Source organism: Phyllopteryx taeniolatus, chromosome 3, assembly GCF_024500385.1.
Source record: "Phyllopteryx taeniolatus isolate TA_2022b chromosome 3, UOR_Ptae_1.2, whole genome shotgun sequence".
Taxonomy (NCBI): Eukaryota; Metazoa; Chordata; class Actinopteri; order Syngnathiformes; family Syngnathidae; genus Phyllopteryx; species Phyllopteryx taeniolatus.
In genome coordinates this window covers 24,880,587-24,902,951 of record NC_084504.1, presented here as the reverse complement: position 1 = coordinate 24,902,951, position 22,365 = coordinate 24,880,587, and the positions used below count along the sequence as shown (strand labels likewise).

Below are 22,365 nucleotides of genomic sequence, written 5' to 3'. Positions count from 1 at the left end.
CCCAAAAGGTGAAAATATACATGTCTATCGAGAGCGTTCTACCCCACCCACATGCTTTAAACACTTTATTAAAACACACTGCCACTATTCAAATAATTCCTTATTGCCTGTTCTCACTCTGCCGCTCACACGATTCTTCAAATCTGAGGCAAAGCGTCCATGCTTTCAACTGTTTGTTACTCCCCGTTGAAGTTTACTGTATTAGTCACTTAAAAGGAGAATTCATCAATGTCTATTTAAACACCAAAAGGTTGCAACAAACCACATAATTTGGCTCATGAAAGTGTACTAGCTTAATGCGAACATTTAATGTAAAACACCATAGACAGGCTAGCGGAAATTAGCATAGATGTTACGCTGATTCTAAACCTTCAAACAACCGCTACCGCAACACATACAAACAGAGCCTACTCTAATACTCACATGCATATATATTTTCTCTGGTCAGGGAACAACGTATAGTAAAGTGGCAAATTGTACTGGTCAGCATTTCTTTGGCACAACATGGAACTACACGGAAGGTGAACATTCCGGTTTGTCTGACAACGGTTATTCTATAAATCATGTAGACAACAAAACATTAGTAACTCATTACTTGGCACCTAAAATAAAATTTCCCATTTTTGTTAATGCCAGATGCTAGATAGAATTCATGGGGTTCTCTTGTAACTGCCCTGTAGGCCGATGGAAGGAAAGATGATCTTCAGTTGACACCACGTCTGCCTGACAGTTCTGAGGTTCTGGGTTAGAATCTGCGTAGCATGTTCTTCCCCGTGCTTATGGTTTTTGTCTTTCATCCCACATTCCAAAAAATGTTTGGTTACTTGAAGGCGCTTACCGTAATTTCTCGCGTGTAATGCATATTCTCCCCCCCCCCCCCCCCAAATAATTGTCAATAGTGCGTATTATACATAGGTATAGGGGAAAATGGGGGAGAAAAAATTATTCATTATTCATTGTAATACGCCAAAAATTATTCATTATTCATTGTAATACGCCACCGACATCTAGAGGTTATGAAAAAGGTGTGGCCTATACTTTCATTCCAATATGATGGGTACGTATGACTGCATATATGTACAGTTGTGCTCATAAATTTACATACCCTGGCAGAATTTGTGAAATAATTGTTTTTTTTAAATAAAACTGATGACTGAACAACAACCATCATTAATTTATTTATGGTTATGTTTTGTTTAATGATAATGCTTTTGTGAAATGCTTGACAGTTTAATTTGACTCCCATTGAAATAAAATTAAATGTTTTTTACCTGGCCCTTCATGTTTTCTTTAAAGTTTTGGACTCCTCTTACAAATTCTGCCTGGGTATTCAAACATATGAGCACAACTGTGTGTTTTGCCATTTACTAAATAAAAGTAGGGCTATGAATTTCAAAATAAGAGCAAGTAAATGAAAATAAAGTATTACGTGTTCAAATAGTGCTGAACTTCAGAATAATTATTTGAAAAACTAACAAGGTACAGATAATACTTCGTTTTGATCATATGGGTAGAAGCAAAATCATGCATTGTAAAAATGCATCATACATAGGTAGAAGGGTTTTCCAGAATTTTGAGGTCCACTTTGGGGGTGCATATTATACACGGTTGCGCATTATACACGAGAAATTATGGTAATTGTCAGCTGGGATAGGCTCCTGCTCTTCCACGACCCTAATGCTCCTCTGTATTAAATATAAAATGCATGTCTGCAATAAAAATGGCACTGCCCGCGGCCTCTGGTGAGCCACAGCCTCCTATAATAGATGTTTAGTGTTTTTTAATGGAGAAAAAAAGATATAAACTAGAAATGAAGTAGCATTTATAGTAGATGATTAAAAAGTAGCTCACAGCGCCATAAATTCAGTCAGAGGTCTAATTAATGAAAATAAACTAGCTCATGGGGAGTCGTTTTTAAAGGTTTACGGTGTAAACAAACAAGCAAAAACGAGACTATTTTCCCCCACTGTTGGTCCAATACAATGTTGTGTAACAGGTCCAAGAAACATGGTATTTTTCTTTTTTGTTGTTGTTGTTGCCCCTACTCACTCCCTGCCCAGCAGGATCCAGGAGCCATGTGAGCTATGTGGGGAAAGGGTGGCGGTGGTGTCGGGAGGCCCAGAGAGCGCGACGATGCCTCTGGCTGCGCCTGGTGCAGCGATGTCAGGCCGCTATGGCATGCGAGGCGTGAGCTCTGTGGCGAGTCGCTGCTGAAAACAAGAGAGGGAGAGGCCGTCCTGGTATGAGAGGCAGCCACGTGGATTGTTTCACTTCAGTCTTGCTTCAAAGGGACATTTGTACCCACACCGTTTTTCTTTTTTGCAGCCTGGTCACACCAACATTTTGAAAATGGGTCTCAGGGGCTAAATTCACACGGCCAGTGTTACATTACGTGTACATTTCAAGTGACACATCTGATGGCACTGCGTATCATAGAAAGTCGGCAAACAACTACTCCTGTTTTCATAATTGAATGGTATATGCACCCTCCGATGTAGCAAGCATATTAACACCATATTTAATGGCCTGTGCTTTTGCTGTAGTTGTCATTCACCATGGGTGTTGTTGTATTCATCATGGGTGACTTTCGGGTATAAGCATGTGTCTAAATGTCATCGAATGGTTAATTTCAAAGACATTGTTCTGTCTGTTTACACTGTTCCCTAGGCAGAAATCCGATTCATATGTGATTTGTATCAAGACTTGGAAGAGGCCCAATTCCGATCTGAGGATATCCAATTCCAATCCAGAATTCTTGTCCCTCCCCTCTTTTTTTTTTTTTTTTTTTTTTTTTTAAATTAAATCTTTAAAACATTTAAATTTGACTTGCATCATAACTCAAGAGATAAATTCTGAAAACACAGAGGATCCTTGTAGTAGCCTTTGTGCTTACAAGGTAGAACATAAAACAGTGACCGCACCAACAAAGCCTCCAACGGAGTCTCATTAATGACACGTCAAAAACTTGAAACTAACACAGACGGAAGTGTTTTGACATCGCCAACTAGTGGCGTGGCATGCACATGCACATGACATCATTATCCTCTTTATGCTGAGGTTCCCGTTTTTACTGGGTTATTTTATGTAAACGTTCCTTTAATTATTGCTCTTTATACTCAACCCATCGTTTTTCTTCCTCATCTCTAGCTCCTTCTAATCATCCCGTGTGTCTCTTTTCCTCCCTCTCCATTTTATATGCTCTTAGAGTCTCCATTTCTGCGCTTCTCAATTTTCCCTCTGTTTCATTTCCCAAGCCGGGCAATAGAAACTCATATCTTATTTACACTGCCCCTATCTAGATACAGCATGTTTCCATAATACTTCCTGTGTCCAGTCTCCCAGAGGATGGCTTGCCTATGCAGCTAGCTCGCTTCCCGATCGGCATCTCGTTCCCAGTTGGAGCGTGTGCGCATTCCGACCTCAGGGCTATCTGCTGCTACATTTAGAAACTGTGTTTACCGATGTCTGGAATTAGGAGGAACAGCACTCGGCCTATTTGCTGTGATGCCGCTCTCTTGAGTTTTCCCGGCGAGTCCTCCCCTTTATGTTTTACATGCTTCGCTCGGGCAAACAACATCATTGCTTCCTTAATGTTTGGTCCTTGTGTTCAATGAATGAGCATGTTCTTGGACAGTTGTGTTTTTGTTCGTTGGTGGCTGAGATTTTCACAAGAATTTAGTAGGAAATGGTACAAAATGTTCCAATCATAACCGGACTGGATTTTCTTGTCACATTAGCATCGGTGCACACATGTACAAACCAGGGCTGGGCATAATAATAGGTCAATTAACAGATTATTATAATACCATTGATTGTGTTGAGACGATTAATGGTTTCTTGAGGTAAATGAGGTGAGCCCTGCTGCATCACGCCCTTGAATGCAATTTTTTGGGGGTCTATTTCCAACTGTTTAGGACATGTTTCCATCATATTCACTAAGGTTGGATTGACATTGCAAAATTCGAGTGACACAATTCCGATTTTTATGCTCTCAAGTGGGACAATTGGGATATGCATCATCGAAGCTTAAAACGAAAATGGAATGGAGTCAGATATCTTCAGATCGGAAACAAGCCTTGTCCTAATGTGGATAAAAACACACTTTAAATCTAAATTAAACAATTAAATATGGTCTTAATATATTACATTGGAGGTGTGTCCCTCATTAATGAGCAAAATAATTGCTAGCGTAGTAATTTGGAGGTTGCTCACATTTAAATCCGTGGATGATGAGTCAGCCCAGGCCAACAAAAGTGTATGTACTTGTACATGAAATGTATCCACCTGAAATGTACATGGGAAAAGACAGTAAAACAAATCATATACAAGCATTAAATTGGAATTGGGCACTTAGCTCTGCTGTGTAAATCCGCAAACCTTTTTGTGCAAAATCTGACCAAATTCTCACGAGAAGCAAAAGCTTTCATGTCTGCTCCGATTTGTAACCTTGTTTACTTGAGTTGCTGTCATCAATAAAACATACACCTTGTTTTATACAGGTAAAGTGCTTGTCGACTGCTTGTCTTTATGCAATATTCAGCACTTGTGTGTGTACAATGGCTTCTTTTGTTGGGTACGGAACGCATTCCTGCGTAGTACGTCAGTGTGCTAAAACTGGGCTATCACTACTAGTGTGGACATATTTAATAGATAGTCAAATGTGTTGCTTTTTATTTTTATTTTTTTGCTGCTGGAAACCTCCACTGGTTTTACCGCGCCTTGTTCTACTGGGCCCCGGCCATGCTTTTTCTGCACGACCGTACACGACTTTCAACTATGGCAAAGAGCCATTGTAGTGATGTTGACTGTTGGCCGCCACAGTGGCATTTCCACCCTGTCTGTCTGCATTCTTGCCCAGAACCTCATATCTGGCTGCCTGTCTGTCTCTCTGGCTAGCGATAAGCCAAGCTATAAGCCAGCTAGCCGTTCCCTCCTGGGCGGGTACGTCAGCTCACCTCCTAACCCTTTCACAGACACTGACAGGCCACCCCGGCCCGGGGAGACGTGGGTAATGGGCGTCTCTGATGTACAGCCGGACTCGATTGGAGCGGATGGCAGACGCACGCCTAAAATAACAAAAGGAAGAGGGGAGGGGGACGAGTGAGGGAAAGAGCGAAGCGATCGATAAAGCAGGGGACACATGGCCTAATAAAGATTTATTCCCTTTTTTTTTTTAAGCACCTCGCCGCCCGCCTTGGCAAGAGAGAATTTGATTAGTGGACTTCTTCTCCCAGGGCACCTCTGATTGCATGTGCACGCCCGAATCTGCACCCCTCCCTGGTGTGTTTGTGCGGAGGACTGAGGCCGATTTTGTGTCGTTTGTTCCATGAGCCGTGGCACGGGCAGCTGCAGCTGTGTCCTGGCCTAGCTCTTTCGCTGTCAGCTAATATTTAGTTAATCTTTGGTCTGGGACCTACGGGATTGGCCGGAACTCCTGGTGCCCCATCCATCTCGCACTGATCTATATTCCACACTGGATGCCTGCACCATTAAGCGGGACAGAGGGTGGGGGTTGGGGGGAGCAAAATGGGGGATGCGATGGCAGGGAAGCGGTAGAATGAAGAAGAAGGGACAGATGGGTGGAGGAAGAGGCAGGAGAGTGATGGAGGGCAGGTAATGCAGAGCCTGGAGAGGGGGAGTCTACCTTTTTAGTGTTTAGCTTTGTTTCCACTAGGCGGTATGGGTTGGGGCAGAACGGCGCCGTAATGCTTAGCACATCTGCCTCACAGTTCTGAGCTGCAGGGTTCAGATCTTTCCGGCCTTCCTGTTTGGAGTTTGCATGTTTTCCCCAGTGCTCCGGCTTCCTCCCACATCCCCAAAACATGCATGTTAGGTTATTTGAAGACTCTAAATTGTTCTTAGTTGTGAACATGAGTGCGTCTGCTTGCTTGTCTATGCTCTGCGTTTGGCTGGCAACCAGTCCAGTGTGTACCCCTGCCACTCGCTAGAAGTCAGCTGAGATACCCACAACCCTGATGAGGACAAACGTGCTCAAAAACCTGTATGTGCTTGTTTGTGCAGGATATAGTGTCTCTGTGTGAAAGCACTGTGTAAACCTCTTGAAGCAGGTATGTTGCAGGATATCGGTGTTTAAAGAGGGCTAGTACATGACATGGAACTGACCTGTATGCCATGACACGTGACTTTTCCTGGTTTAATTAATTGCCAAATTACATAGTTGATGGTGAGGTGTGATAATGTCTATTAAGGAATCTGACACAGCTATTGTCATCACTCCGACGCATCCTTAGGGGGGAAACCGAAGGGCTGATTAGGGTTTACGTGACCCAACCACTTGGTGGAAACATTGATGATAAACCAGTTCGGTACCATATTTGTTTATTTTCCATTGCCACGAGTTAAAAGAATAATATCCAACCAACCATTCTCTATATACCGCTTATCCTGTTCAGGGCCGCAGAGAACTGAAGCCTATCACAGCAGATTTCGAGTGAAATATAGACTGGACCCTGAACTGCTCACCAGTCAATCACAGGGACATTTGAGAGATACAGCCATTCACTCTTGTATTTGCACAGTAACCGAGTGGGGAACGGAACCCACGCTGCCTGCATTGAAGTCCGATAAGTCAGTGACTCTGGGCAAAAGAAACATTACAAAAAATAACAAATTCTAGGACTCAGTGTACCCAACCACAGTACAATCCCTAAAGAGTGGTGCTAGACAGACTGCAGTCATTGACAATCAATGCTATTTAACAAAAAGATGCCATTGATCACAGTGAAGAATGGATGTAAAGTTTATGTTTCTTGGTTTCCCCTAATCGTGTTTGAAGCCGCCATCGATTTCCATAACACTTATCAAGAATTGAGTGAGAGAGTCTACAGCACTGGATGCTTTCCCGGTCATTCGTATGGTGATTTGTGAATAGGGCAGGGAATGTCTGCTATGTGAACCATGACATTATCAGTGTTGCCAAGAAGCCAAATCAGCATTTAACTTTGCCGTTGAAATGAACAATAGTTTGGAAAGGTTCCTTTTTACAACAGTCCCAACGTGCAATGTTTCGAGCTCACGAACCTCGCGCCATTAACTAGTTTGAACACAGTGTAAGAATAGGTTTCCCTGCAAGTCTTTCACCATACCTACGGTTTTTCATTTGGTTGTTTTATATTGATGGCCCAGAAGTGTTTTTCATAAAAAAGATTTACTGTAACTATGACTGTACTATTGCATTAGCGTAGATCCGAGACAGACAACGGTGCCCTCTGATTCAGTTACAAATTCTGGTTACTAGACCGTTGTAAAAGAGGAACTAAAAGAGGAATCTCATAAGATGTTGGAATGTTAAATAGGAGTTTCCATGTTGTGGTTAAATGGCTGCAAAATGCGCAATCTGAATCAGATCCATATTATTATTATTATTATTATTATTATTATTATTACTGTAGCGAAGCGGATTGATTTGAGTGGGCAACCATGTTTTTCCCAAATCTGATACGATCAATAGCATATATTTCCCAAATCTGATATGATCTATAGCTATAGGTATATTTTTGAATTTGTATTATAATAGCCAGATAAAACGGTAATTATTTCAAAATAAATGAACAAATATAAATACGGTCAGTCTTGCCAAGAAGCCAAATCAGGATTTAACTGTACTGTTGAACTATAGTGTACCTGTACAAGGGGTCCTCAGTTTACGGCGGTAACAACATACAGTAGGCTACTAGGTTTTGAACTTGTGCAGCGGCGTAAGAATATGTGGTTATGCGGCACTAGAAGGACCATTTATTTACTGTACTTAACTGTTTTTGATTAGATTTTTTTTATATTGACAGCCTACAAGAGTTTTTTTCTGAACATATTTACAGTAATTCTGACTTTACTACTGCGCTAGTTGCGTACAGATTGGAGTGACGTCACTCCATCGTAAACCAAACGCTCTGTAGTTCATGATAGCGTTGGTGTTCTCATTTTTAAGGGAAGACCTCTTTAGGTTATGTAAAACAGTGGCGTATGCGAAGGCAAATGAGGCAAGCAGCAGGCCATGTGCAGCTCATTGATATGCACTACACAGCCTGGTCGCAAGCCTCGCACACCTGCAAAGTCTGCGAGTTCTGAGTCACTCGTGGTCAAAATGCTTTTGATCCGCGACGCCCGTGTCCGTCTGAATGGAATATGATCGGTCATAAAGTGCTTTGCTAGTAGGCCACCTCTTCCCCCCCCCCCCCACCCCCCACCCCCCCCCCCCCCCCCCCCCTCCCCCAGTGGCTCACTTTTCCTCGAAACCCAAATATGTTCACCTTAATGTCTCTCATCTCTGTTTTGTCCATGCTCTTCCTTCCTTCTGCTGTAGTTACTAACTCCTCTTCCTCACAATTCACTGTCACGTGTGTTCCCATTTGCTACCGCTGGCTGCCGAGTGAGTGTGCGTATGTGGCACCTGTTAGTGTAGCCTCGTGCAGCGTGCTTAGGGTCACGGTGGCGGGCGGTCCGCAATGAATAGCGGGCCTATTGCCCGAGCAGGACTGGCTCGAGGAGAACCGGTGCGGCGAGCCAGTGAGGAGGGGACAAGTGGTTTGGGGAGCCAATGAGCCTTAACCACCTCCTGTCTGCGCTCTCTTCTGTCTGTGCTCCCGTCGGCAGTGGTGGGAAGTCACAAAGTATAAATACTTCATTACTGTAGCTAAGCAGATTATCAGGTATCTTGAGTATTTATTTTTCCGTTGCCCTTTTCCATTTGAAAACAGATATCTGTACTTAGTACTCCTTGTTTTGTCAAAATAGGCTTGTCACTTATTTCAGCGACACAACTCAAATAAGATGTAAATAGAGAGCGCTAAAGTTAACTGTGGTTGCCTTCATAAGGCAGAAAAAACAGGGACAGCAGTGACATGAGGAAGCATTAGGGACTATAGTAGCAGATTCAAATATGTATAGACATTTTTACTTTTACTAAAGTATAGGAGTTGAATCGATACTTTGAACAGAGTATTTGTCCCCCCCACAGGTATCTGTACTTCTACCCAAGTACAGAGCGTGAGCGCTTTTGCCACCTCTGCTCTTCGAAATCTAATAGTTTTTCCACTGTCCGCCTCCTAAACCTCCATCCCCACCCCTGCATCCATCTTTTTCCTTCTCTGCTTTCCTGTTGAAATTCTCTCCCCGCCTTTCACCCATCTCTCTGTATGTCCTTCCAGCTGCTGGCCAGGGGAACAGCTGACTAAATCTAAAGCCGGGGGCCCCTGACTCTGGCCCTGGCCCCAGCTCTGCTCCAGCCTCCTTCTCCCCTGTTCCCAGCCCTCCCTTCTTTCCTTTCCTTCCTCTGGCCTCCAGCCTTTGGCTCCTCTCTCCGCCGCCCCGGCTCAGCCATGGCCCTGCCTCTGCGCCTCCGATCCAGCTCGGCTGGCTTGACTCAACCGTCCTTACTTTTGCAGCTGAAAACCCTCTAAGCCCTCTCTCCCTCACTCTGTTTTGCCCATAAGCACGCCTCTCCCTCCCTCTGTCCCTTCTTCCCATCGCCGACAAGCTGTGGCTGGGCCCTTGGTCTAAGCCCAACTTATCTGGACCGAGACTCCATCCAGGCTGGCCGCAGTTCAGTCCTCTGGCTCGCATACCCGGCCTCTCTGTTCCAGGCATTTCTCCCTGGCTGGTAGCATTAGTCACTGTAACTCATTGTGGCTCGCTCCCCCCTCCGAGCCACGTTCGGCTCGCACATTGGAGGCCTCTCTCCTCATGTGTCTCTTTGTCCGCTCGCGCTCTTCTTTATGTCTCTTTAACTTGCAGAGACAGCCCAGGCCTTGGCACCAACGCGAGTGTGTGCATCGGGCGAGGGTGCGAAGCATGTGACGCCTGATTGGCAGCAGAGGGTGGGGGGGGGGGTGGAAGTGGCGAAGGGGGGATTGGGCCTTGTCACATCTCCTGGCGGTTTGATTTCTGCCCAGGGAACTGAGCTTTTCGTACCCCTCCCCTCGCCATCTCGGTGGCTGTCAGAGCTGGGCTGCGGGCTTGTGGGATTAGGTGATGTTCTTGCCCGTAGAAGAGACCTGTCAGTGGTCTTCCACTTCCTCTCTTTCACCCCTCCGCCCTTGCATGGAGACACAAATCAGTCCAAAGACACACTTTTCTAAGCTGAAAGTTGGTTAAAAAAATGCTTAGCAGCCTTGTGAATTATTGGAGCCGCTGGGCGTGGAGGGGTTCACGAAGGTAACTTTCATGCTAGGGATAGAGATAGTGTAGTCATTCATGTAGGTGATTTTACATTTGCGGACCAGTTGGTAGTGACTTCCCCGATTAGAGCCATTTGTGTGTACTGGTACACATAGCTGAATATTTGTTCTGTAGTGTTTGATGCCCTCCACCATTGGGTCCATTGTTAATGTAGTGGTTCACACAGGTGACTTTCACGATTGGGGCCATTACTACTACTACTATTACTACTACTACGACTTAATAATAATAATGAAAGTGTATTGTTCACAGATGACTTTGCTGATTGAGGCCATTATTAGTATAGTGGCTCACATAGCTGACCATTTATTGTTTACTGGTTCACATTGGTGACTTCATTGTAGTGTAGCGATTTACATAGGCGACCTTCACCATTGGGGCCCATGGGTAGTGTAGTGATTCACATTGGTGACTATGGCGATTGGGTGACAATTAGTTGTGTAGTGGTTCACATAGACGACTTTCCTGATTTTCATCGGTAGTATAGTGTTCACATTAATGACTTAAGCCACACCCCACCAAACTACTTCCTCGGTGTGAAAGCTACACAAGCCGTAGCTACTTGGTCACATCATCATGGAAGTGCCTAGTGGATTATTATCCAGCCCACTCTGGCTGTTGTTGCCATTTTGGTTGTTTGTGTATGCACAAAGAGGAAACCAGAGGGGCGGGTGTGCGGTTCGTGCAGCAAAAAAAAAAAAAAAAAAAAAAAAAAAAGTTTCCTTTTGGGTTCCTCGACTGTCGACTGACAGATGCGGGACGATGAAAGCGCATTCCTAACACAGCGCGCACTTCAAAGCGTCCTGTGTTCCGCCATTTATCGGCAACAAGCCGCGCTCCCACTGTGGCTTCTTGAAAACGGGGAGGGGAGAAACTTGAAGGACCAGAGGCAGATGACAAGCAAGCAGCCATCCAAACAGCTGGAGGGGGCCCCGTGGAGGAAGAGGAGGAGGGCTGCTAAATAATCAGACCTAGGCGCTGTAACCGAATCGGACTGCTTTTCATAAGCACTCTCAATCAAAACGGCTTGTTTGATGCGCACGCCTCCTGATACAAAGGATGTTTGAGCAGAGAAAAAATGACGGCTAGAAGTTGGTTCGAAAACAAATCTGCTTTGGGGGAGTTTTGATGCTTCATTCTGCTTTTGTATGAACCAACACAACCCACACTAGTAAGTCTGTTTGGTAAACGCACATGAAGTCAGCCAGTCCACAGCTTTGAATACGAGTCCAGTCGACTTACTTCACGAAACTTTCTGCTCTTTAAGCTATTTAGCTACACACCACATGATCAGATGTTCCAAAACCACAACTGTAACTATATTTGACTAAATCATCTACATGTAATTTTTGTGTATTTTTTTTTTTTATTTTCAGAAAGTGGAAAAGAAACTTGTGTAGTGGTTCACATCAGTGACTTTTTTTTAACTGGGGTCATCTGGTGGTGTAGCAGGTCACATTGGGGGCTTTCATAATCGAGGGCCATTAGTAGTATAGTGTTTCACATCAGTGACTTTCACCATTGAGGGCCATTGATAACATAGTGGCTCACATTGGTGACTTGCAATTGAAAGTCATCTTCGGGAATTTCACGATTGGACTGTAGAGATTCACATTGACGATTGGTGGTCGTTGGTAGTGTGGCAGTTCACATCGGGGAGTTTCGTGATTGGGGCCGTAGGTCATGTAGTGGTTCACGTAGGTGATTTAATGTTTGGGGCCAGTTCACATTGGTGAATTTCACGATTGGAGCCCATCAGTAGTGTACTGATTCACATAGGTTAGGAACATTGGTTTTGCACTGTTGACTTTCGTGATCGAGGCTGTTGGTAATGCAGTGGTTCACATAGCTGACCATTGTTATATAATGGTTTGCATAAGTGACCTCTGACCATTTGTAATGTAGTGTTTTCACCCTTTGCGATTGGAGTCGTTCACATAGATGACTTTCGTGATTGTGGCCATTGATCCCGGTCTAATTCACATAGGTGACTTAAAGCTGGAATTTGCAGATTAAAAGATTTTTGTCATATATTTAAAAAATGTCTCTATGATGTGACATCAGAATATTATTAAAATCATCCCTCTCTGGCCCAATCTAATGCCTCTAATTCAATTTTAATTATTATTTGAATACTAACGCAGTGCGGGGAAAACTAGCCAATCAGCGGGTGTAGAGACAGGAGGCGTGACTGAAGTGATGTCAATTTTTTGCTCACGAGCTTCATGGGGAGACGCAGCAGCCTCCCACCAAAGGAGACTACTGTAGTTTATTGGCTGGATGATTCATTCACCGCCAGCCCTCCCAGTTAACATGGATATTTGCCTTCTAAAGCCATCAATGGCAGTGAAATTAACTCCAGTTAGGAATAAAAGTTAAAAAGACGTAATCAGACCGGTCTCTACTGCAAATCAAGGGGAAACATCTATAACGGTGGGTGGTGACCTAAACGCAGAGGCTGCATGAGCTTGGAAAACCTCACTTTACGTCACATCACCATTCTCACCGAGTCGTTGGCTAAATTCATGACCTCCCATATTTTTGAATGATTGTACATTCCAAAACACCAGGCACACAGGTCCCATCTTCATTCCTCCAGCGGCTCATCACGCTAGCCTGGACGACCAAGGAGCACTCTGAGGCGGCCAGCCATGCGTGACGAGACACGGTCTTTCTGGTTCTTTTTCGTTGAGTGGGCTGGCAACATTTTTTTGTGCAGACGTGCGAGGCGGCGGGGTTCGGGGCCGGAGTGGTGGCAGAGTTTGGGGCGGGGACTTAAATGAGGCTAGATTCAAATCTTGCTAGCATTTTGAAAACTTGTATATCCCACCTTCATCAGTACTGTGAAGGTTCACATTGGACAATTTTGCTTTTGGCTCTATTCGTAGTCCAGTGGTCCATTTGCTGATATTTGTTGTGTACTGTTCATGTAGGTGACTTTGAGACCATTGGTATTGTAGTGTTCCACATAAGTGACTTTCACAAATGGTGGTCATTGATTGTTTTGTTTAACATAGGTGACTTTCGCGATTGGGGCCACCAGTAGTATGGCCATTCACATCGGGGGCTTTTGTGATTGGGGCAATTGGTAGCGTTGTGGTTCACATTGGTGACATGTACGATTGGGGTCTTTTATAGTTTAGTGGTTTACATCGGTGGGACCAATACACACTCAGTGGCCTTTTCATTCCTGCCCTCATTTTCCAATGTGCTCCTCTCTTGTTTGCTATACTATGATGTCACGCAGGTTTACAAAGCTGACGCAGCTCACACACACCAGAAGCCACATCGGGCATCCAACCACACCTTGGCGACCGAAGCGTACCGCGTGGTGGAAACATGGCTTTAGACACTCCCGCCTCTCACCAGCCTCCCCCTTAGCCTCCCGCCCCACCCTCACTTTGGCATCCATTGACTGCCACTGACCTAATTTGGGAAAATTTCACTGACCTACTTCATGGGTGAATGCTGACTTGCCCACAGGATACGAATCTCGCATAAACACATTTTCTGTCCTTTGCGGTGAACTCGCAGGTCCTTCTAACGTCCTTTCTGGTTGCCATGGCGCCGCGGTCATACCCCCGTGAACGAAACTGGGCAAGGGGGGGTAAACTGTGGAAGCGGAGACGAACCGACAATCGGCTTGTCCTCAGTCGTCTAATGTGATCGCGCAATGGGCCTATAGCCTGCAATAATTGAACAGATTCTGTAGAGACGACATGTGGCAAAGAAGTGTGATGAACAGACAATGAATGGCTGTGCCGTGCACGCCTCTTTTATTTGCCAACAATCACATGCCCTCCAATGCAAATACGTGTGCTTGCGCTGGCGGCAAGTTGTCATGGCGACACATACATATGGCAAACAAAAGACAGAGGCTACTGGGGGTGGAGTGGTCTTTCCTCCTCTCGTCCAGCGGGGGTCCATTACATCTCAATGTCCATTGGCGTGAAAGGGGAGATGTTTCTGTAATGTTTGCTTTTAGCTAGCGTGAGAGTTGAAACCGAAACCACCCAGAGAGGAGGAAGAGAAGCTCAATTCCCCGATTGCGAGGCTTCACCCTTCATTGATCCCCCCCACCCCCGCTGCCCCCTTCTGTAGTATGTGATGCAGCCCCCTCCCTTTTGCTTTATTGCTTATCCTTGGAAGAGTGCTCCTAACATCAACGTCAATATTTACAGTAATAGCCCGCAGGCGCCAGCATCGACCCCGTGTGCTCTTCTTACCTATCTCCAGACCCTCCCCACCTCCTTCGCCGTCGTCTTCATCCCCTGGCCCCCTTCCTTCCGCGGCCTCTTGACTGCAGGTTTTGAGAGATGCTGCACGACGCGTGTCAAGCGATATTAAAACGTGAGAGATGCTCACCTCCCACCCGTCACTTCCTTCGGTGCCCACCCTCCGCCACAGACTGTCTGCTGTGGTTAATGTGAGCAGTGACACTTCTTTGTTTCGTCCACATCCATGTCGGGACTTTTTGTAGCCCTTAATAAGGGAAAAGAAACCATACTTCCATCCATCTATTTTCCGTAGCGCTTGTCCTCATTCGGGTCGCAACTGAGCAGGACCATTTCCAGTCGTCACTGAAACTAACACGTTTTTGCAATGTGGTAGGAAGCAGGAGTACCCAGCGAAAACCCATGCAGGAGAGAGAATCCAATGGAGAGTTGAACCCAAATTTCCTGACTCTGAGGCAGACATGCTAACCACTAGTCTGACGTGCAGCCTGGTAATAATGAAAATGAAATTAAATATAATTTTTAAAAAAATTTCGGTGATAATGATTAAACATTTGTTACTCGAATAAAAAAAAATACAAATTGACTAAAAAAATATTAAATTACTATTACCAATGAAAGAATATGGGGTTAAAATCTAGCATTTCCAATTTTTTTTTAAATGTCAGGTTGAAGAAAAAGGATTTAAAAAAAAAAAAATTAATTACAAAAAATAATAAAAAAAAAGTCTGTCCCTGTAGCAGGGAAACTCAATTTTAGTGTTATCTTTGTTTTTAAACACATTCACTGCCATTGACGGCTTTAGAAGTAAAACATCCATGTTACTGGGAATATTGGCAGTGAATGAATTAATGTATTGAACATTATTAAATATTTGTCAAACATTTGTTTTTCAAGTGCAAATTAATGCTATTAGTAAACTATAAAACTAATATTACCAATCAAAAGTACATATATTAAAAAAAAATCACACCGTGCTTGTGTGGCTTTTCTCCGGGTACTTTGGCTTCCTCCCACATTCCAAAAATATGCATGTTAGGATCATTGAATACTCTAATTTGAGCATAAGTGTGAAGGCTTGTTAGTCTTGCATATATATGCACTCCAGAAAATGGATGGATGGACTTTGAGGACGATTATAGGCCAAACCGCATGCAATTGTTTTTCCTTTTTTGTTTTTTAATAATAGTGTGTTTTTTTGGACGTTAACTACATTTTTTTTTTTTTGTAACTGTGATCAAAGAATCATGACAAACAGGAACATTTAGCAATTACAAAGTTGGCAATTACAAAGCTGGCCAGCATTGTTGAAAACAAAAAGAAAATGGCTTCTGAAAGGCTTAACTGACTTCCTGGTGCGTGCATGCATGTGCTCTTTCATGTGTGTCAAGGTAATAATATGAACCTATGAGCACTGTAATGGGATGTGGGGTGGCTGTTAGGCAGGATGAAGGGTGGGGGTGCGCTTGCACGAGCACAAACGTACACACACATTGCAGATGAGGAGAACGGCCGGCGTGACCTCAGTGCATCCGGGAATGAAAGGGTTAAATGGGGCTGGCGGTCCAGTCGGCGGGAGGGCGGCCGCTGCGCATTACGCAAAAAAAAAAAAACCAAGAAAAAAAAAAAAGCAGCGGCTGGCTGGAGCTGAAAGGGGAAGTGCTGAGCTCAGAGGAACGCTGGCTTGCTGCCACCTCAAACCCTCCTCTCCCCCCCCCCCACCTGGCCTCCCATCCGCCAACCATCCCCCTGCTGTACCCCGCCTACCCGCTACAGCTGAGCGCTCCCCACGCTTCCCCTCCGCCAGGCGTGGTGATGTGTGTCTGTGTGCCTGCTCAGGAATGCAATCCCCTCCCCTCCCCTCTCCTCTCCCCCACCCGCCTCCTCGACTGGGGCCTGCGTGTGCGTGTGTTTATGTGTGCACGTGTGTGACTGTGTGTGTGTGTGTCTGGAATGATGCCTCCCCTTGTCTAGTAAGTGACGTCAGTACACACACAAAACGGGTCAGCACAAGGCTAGGGAACATTCACCGTGTGTGTGTGTGTGTGTGTGTGTGTATGTGTGCGTGCGTGCGTGCAATGGGAGGGTGCAACCGGAGACGAGCCAATTACCGAGGAGAGAGGAATAGTTGTTTGGGAGCAGTATGGTGATTGCAGGGAGCCAATGAAGCCAGTATGAGTGCATGCATAAAGCCGGCGTCGGCGTAGTGTGTCAGGGCTGTGTAATATGCAGTATGTACGCCTCTACGTATATACCAGTGTTCGGAGAGTTCATTTTCTACGGGAACTCCTTCAAAGTTCAGTTCACGGTTCCAAAAATGAACTAGTTCATTTCATAATTCAAAATTTTTACCGCAGTTCACCGTTCAAAAAATGAAGCACTTTTTTTATGTTGCCGACAATGCTATTACCCTCAAAATACTGGCATTTAATTTCCTCATTGTTGCCACCAATTCCATCCACACTAGTAACCGGCTGCAACTTTCACCCTTCAATCTCAGAAACATGAGGAAAAACTTGAATAGTAATGCTAGGACTTTTTTCCTTCCCGCGCAAGCAAAAACACACCACACAGTGTGATTGGAATGATGGTGCAATGGTTCAGTTCGTTATATTTTATTTATTTATTTATTTACATTGTACGGAGTATCCAGGATGCTGGATGTTATTCCACTGCTACATCGGCATATGTTCACATTTCCTGTTCTGTGTCTGTCATCACAATTTCTCTCCTGGTGTGCTTATTTGGTGATGTCAAACAACAAAACATGACTAGTCACAAAGAAAAAGCCAATATGCTCACCTGCTGTGTTGTGGCCATTTTGTACCGAGCAACCAGGATGCTGAATTCTGTGCTACCGCTACATCATGATATGGCCCATTTCCTCTTCGATGGCCGTCGTCACATTTTTCCTCTTTGCTATCTATCACTGTTATCCTTATGTAAAAAAATATTGTGGGAAAAACCAAAAACAGGGCAAAGATGCTGCTCACAGCGCCTGTGTTGTTGTGAATGTGTGTCAGGTGACTTGCCGACAAACAGGGAGGGTAAACATTTGCGTGGCTACTTCCTGGCCTTAAATGAAATACACACATTCAGGGTTCCATGCGCACTCGCACATCCTGTCTCATGCAAATAATTATTTTCAGTCTGCTTGCGTGTTGTAACACACGCCTTTGTAGTGCATCGAGTTCTTTTGCAACATGTTTTTTTTCCACGCCAAGACGAATGATCGAAAGGCCTTTGAGCAAAAGGATTTATTATGGGTCAAAGTGCAATTAAGGCGAGAGAAACGCATCTGTAGTCAGTTGTGACAAAATGTCATTTTGCGCAAGTCACACTCACACACACCCACACAACATTTCCTCCAGCACCTACGCGCATTCCAAACCAATGAGCTGCATTTATTGTTTGAGTCTTTTTGTTTATTCTTGAAGCGCGGCTGACTCCAGGCGGCGTCATCTCCCTTCACTGGCCCGGGCCAGCGCCATCACGTCTCCACTACTCATGGCGCGCCGTGCATTTGGTACCTGGGCCTTTAGTAGGGACTCTTGACGCCACGAACACGTCACAATTATAAACAAACCATCAATAGTAAACAAAAATGCAATATAACACCAAACAACTGTGCCACGTACATCATGTGGAGCGGTTCAGTGTCATTATACTTTATATCTAATAACATGACAAAAACATTCCATATTTCAATAAAAAGGTCAGGGAGTCTGTTCAGGGAAGCAGAAAAGACCAGTGCCACTACTATATGGCTTTGTCGTTTGGCCTGAAGGAGCGCACAATGGCTTTTCAATGGGGCCCGTGACATCCTCCATCCATATAGCTCATGCGGCCCTACTGGGACACACCCTTTGCTAATCACCTACATTCATTCCCAAGGCCCGCTGAAATTTCATTCACGCCATTGAACCTCACACACGGTACTATAATGTGAAGTTCATATACAGCCATGAGACGGAATTAGCAGGGCACGAGCTTCTCAAGTGACGTAGATACATATTCGGACAATGTGATGCGTGCAACCTGAGCCCGATAATTCTAGAATGGAAGCCTTCAATATAGATATCGTTGCTGGAAAGTTATGTCGACAAAGACAAAGTAAAACGTCCACCATCTCGGTCTCAAAAAGCAGCTGTCGCTTCAGGTTGTAGCTTTGTTTTGTTGACTTTCTTCAAATACATTATAAATAGCCCTCAAATGTGTGCCTTGTCTGCCTTTTTATATATTTTATTTCAAGTCTAATCGGACAGATGAGCAACGTAGCGGACGCTAGTGAGGATCAAATAGTTAGCCCTCTTTTGGTTGGTGAGCTTTTTAAATACTGGAAATATGGCAAACAGCACGGTTATACCTTCATAAATGGGCTCCCAACAGCTATTTTGTGTTTGTACAGAAATTAAACTGGAGAACTGCCTTGTTTTATCAGGAAAACATCCAGGCTAGCTGCCTATTAGCAAAAGTAGGCTAAGCCAAGCAACCACTGCTGTAAGCTTTGCATGTACTTTATTGAATCTTTCATATATGTATCTTGGATAAGTTTAATATATGACGTTAAGTTTATTCATCCATAATTCAGAGAGTGAAGCAACATAGTGGATATTAGTGAACAGCAAAGACTTGGCACCTGTATGCGAGGTGGGGTTTGTAAAAGTAAAATCATATATTGTAAAAAGATTGGTATAGCTTGTATCTTCATAAACTAAGTGCAATGATGACTCACAAGTTCAGTTATTTTTTTGTACTAATTAAAACTCTTTTTAATCATTGGAGCGTCCAGGCTAGCTGTACTTCAGTTATGCTAGGCTAAGCTAAGCTACTGCTGGTGGCAGCTTTGTGTTGGCTTTATGGAATCACTTGCTTTATCACCGAGTACGTTCGGAAATACACTCCAAGCTCACTCTCTACACTCCGGACTGTTCGGACATTCAGAGCGTTGTTGGAGTGTGCTGTTCGCTGATTCAGAGCGCCACACTCTGGGAGTGCCAGAGCGCACTCCTGGCCTCTCTTACTCGGGCGACAGAGCGTCGGAACGTCGGGCAGGATGAGCATGGAAGCTTATTAAGCAAGTCGTTCAAGCAAGGCGGTCGGTCGATGACGCAAAGTGAGGTTTATGTGTCTTTTGTTTTGTGTGTTAGTTAAGACTGGATAATCTTGTTTGTAAGTGTTATAATAACTCCCAACAGGTCTGGATAGCTGTTCTTTTAGCTAAACTAGGCTAAGCTAAACAACTGTTGCTGCTGCCATTTATTGAGTCACTGGACGTAGTACCGTTTTAAAGCTAAAAAGAACCTAAGAATGTATATTTCCATAAATGTGCACACCGGATACAGCATGCAGCTTTACGATTGCAATGCCTTGTTTATTTTGCACAGAGCACATTAACGGTGCAATGATGTCGCCCCAGAGATACGAGCATTCACACTAATGCTGCAAAATAGATAATTGGATGCCTACGAAGGACCATGTATTTAAAATAAATATATGCAATAGTTTATAGCTTGAATTAAATATAATGTTATACAATATTGTATAATGTTTTTTTGTTTTTTTTATAAACTGTCTTTGTCTACTGAAAAGCACCTACCTCCAAATTTGTAGCCAAAAACGTTGAGTTACATGCTTTTCATTGGACTGTGCTGATATACAAAATATTCTATAATTATATTGCGTATAGATTTTTGTGTATATTATATACTATTACAAATATACTATGTTTATTTTGAAGAAGAATCACCTTTTATTGTCATGAACATGCATGCATGTACATGAAATTTGTTCTCTGCATTCAACCCATCACAGTGAACACATACACATGCTAGTGGAACACACTGGAGCAGGGGGCAGCTGAAGCGCCCGGGGAGCATTTTGGGGTATCAGTGTCTTGCTCAAGGACACCACAGCCGTGAGTCCGGGGGATGTTGGCGGATGGTCCAGTCGGTCTTGAACCTAGGTCCCCCACGGTGGCAGGCGATGATCTTAACCACCGGGCCACGGCTATAAAAAAAAATACTTAGGAGTAGTAAGCATCCAATAGTAGTAAGCATCTTAAGAAAATAACCCTTGCTCTAAACAATGTATTGTTTGCATTATATTGCATATAATACATTATGATAAATATATTATTCTCTAAATAACTTTTGCATTTTCTAATTAAAGTACTAATTGTGTCACTTAAAATTCTCCTTCATTTTTTCTTTCACAACAGTTATATCTAACTATCCTTTTAGATGAGCATTGTGGAAAAACACTAGCTATCTAACCATCTAATATGCGTCCGATAGATATGCCATCTTGATGCTGTTCATTCCTTCTTTTGTTTCGATTTGCCTCCTCGTACGGACGCTCTGCGGTCTCTTCGTAGCTGCTCATCCCTCAGAGCGGCCAACCTTTTGGGATCCGTCACTGACAGGGCCGCCCGTCCTGCGGAATTACAATCCATTTTGAAAGTGATAGTTGGAAAATTGCAAGTCACTCTGGATGTAGCGCTTGGCAACTAAGTGGCAGATGGCGGCGGCTTGTCACTTGCAAACGCCAGCCAGTGACAGCTACGATTCCCCCCACCATTCCCCGGGCTCCCGCCCCTTCCGTCTTTATCATTAGCATTCACTTTGTACTTCTCGGATTAACAGGGAAAAAATATCACGGAAAACTAAATAATGCTTTACTGTGTTACCTTGAGTTATGAGTTTAATTCGTTCTGTGACGTAGTTCGTAACTCAATTTAATCGTACTGTACAGTAACTCCTTGTTTATCGCGGAGGTTAGCTTCTGGACCAGCCCCGCAATAGGTGAAATCCACAAAGTATCGACCACATATTTTTAGGGACTATTTATACATATTTTAAAGCTATATGAACTTCCCCAGACTCTTATTAATTTTCCTTGCACTCCTATTAACCTCAACCATACTCTTATAAACACTTTCTATACTCAAACACCTTTTAAACTCTTAAACATACAGTAATGCACAGAAGTACTGTATACTATGTATATTTTATTCCTTTTCTTTGAATTAATTTAGTTTTTTTTTTTTTTTTTTTTTTTACAGTTTTGTTTTAGGATAGGAAGCATTTATTTTACCACCAAAAAAATAGAGTATAGACTCAAAATCTGACTGAATTATGCGCATTATGAATATGAAAAACAATCTGCAATGCACTAAATCTGCAATAGGTGAACTGCAGTATATCAAGGGAATGTTGTATATCAAATCAATTTTCCTCATTGAAATGAATTGAAATGCCATGAATCTGTTCCAACTCCTTTGCTTATGTCCATCCATCCATTTTCTGAGCCGCTTCTCCTCACTAGGGTCGCGGGCGTGCTGGAGCCTATCCCAGCTGTCATCGGGCAGGAGGCGGGGTACACCCTGAACTGGTTGCCAGCCAATCGCAGGGCACATACAAACAAACAACCATTCGCACTCACAGTCACACCTACGGGCAATTTAGAGTCTCCAATTAATGCATGTTTTTGGGATGTGGGAGGAAACCGGAGTGCCCGGAGAAAACCCACGCAGGCACGGGGAGAACATGCAAACTCCACACAGGCGGGGCCGGGGATTGAACCCGGGTCCTCAGAACTGTGAGGCTGACGCTCTAACCAGTCGCCCACTGTGCCACCCATTTGCTTATATGTTTTAGAAAAATAGGACTGTATTGTATAAAGTGTGTGGCGTCAGGACCTGGTTTCTGCTGTGTGTGTGTCTGGGCATGAGTTGTGTCTTGTAGCAGCTCCTTAAGAGTTTTCTCATTTTGTATTCATGAGTTTGACTGTCCTGTTCAATAAACGGCAGACAGCGCGTCGGCAACTGTGGCTTTCCTCGCCCGCATGTGAGGCCATTACAGTATCTTAATTGCTCTATTTTATTTTCACTTCACTTGAGCAGCAGCGTATCTGAAGCTCGCTCGTATCTTGT

General features: G+C 44.0%; 1 protein-coding gene and 1 long non-coding RNA gene across 4 annotated transcripts in view; one reads left to right on the top strand and one right to left on the bottom strand.

The window, feature by feature from the left end:
- Positions 1-22,365, top strand: part of LOC133475255 (zinc finger SWIM domain-containing protein 6) — a 74,683-nt gene that overhangs the window by 14,582 nt on the left and 37,736 nt on the right. The window lies entirely within an intron of this gene.
- On the bottom strand, positions 1,763-17,460 carry LOC133475261 (uncharacterized). Of its 3 annotated transcripts, none has more exons than XR_009787768.1 (4): positions 17,235-17,460; positions 4,956-5,066; positions 4,213-4,284; positions 1,763-2,210 (listed from the first exon to the last, which is right to left on the bottom strand). It is a non-coding gene; the product is annotated as an uncharacterized LOC133475261 (long non-coding RNA). The 3 variants fall into 3 exon arrangements; XR_009787767.1 differs by having other exon boundaries at positions 1,763-2,207; XR_009787769.1 differs by lacking the exon at positions 4,213-4,284 and having other exon boundaries at positions 1,763-2,207.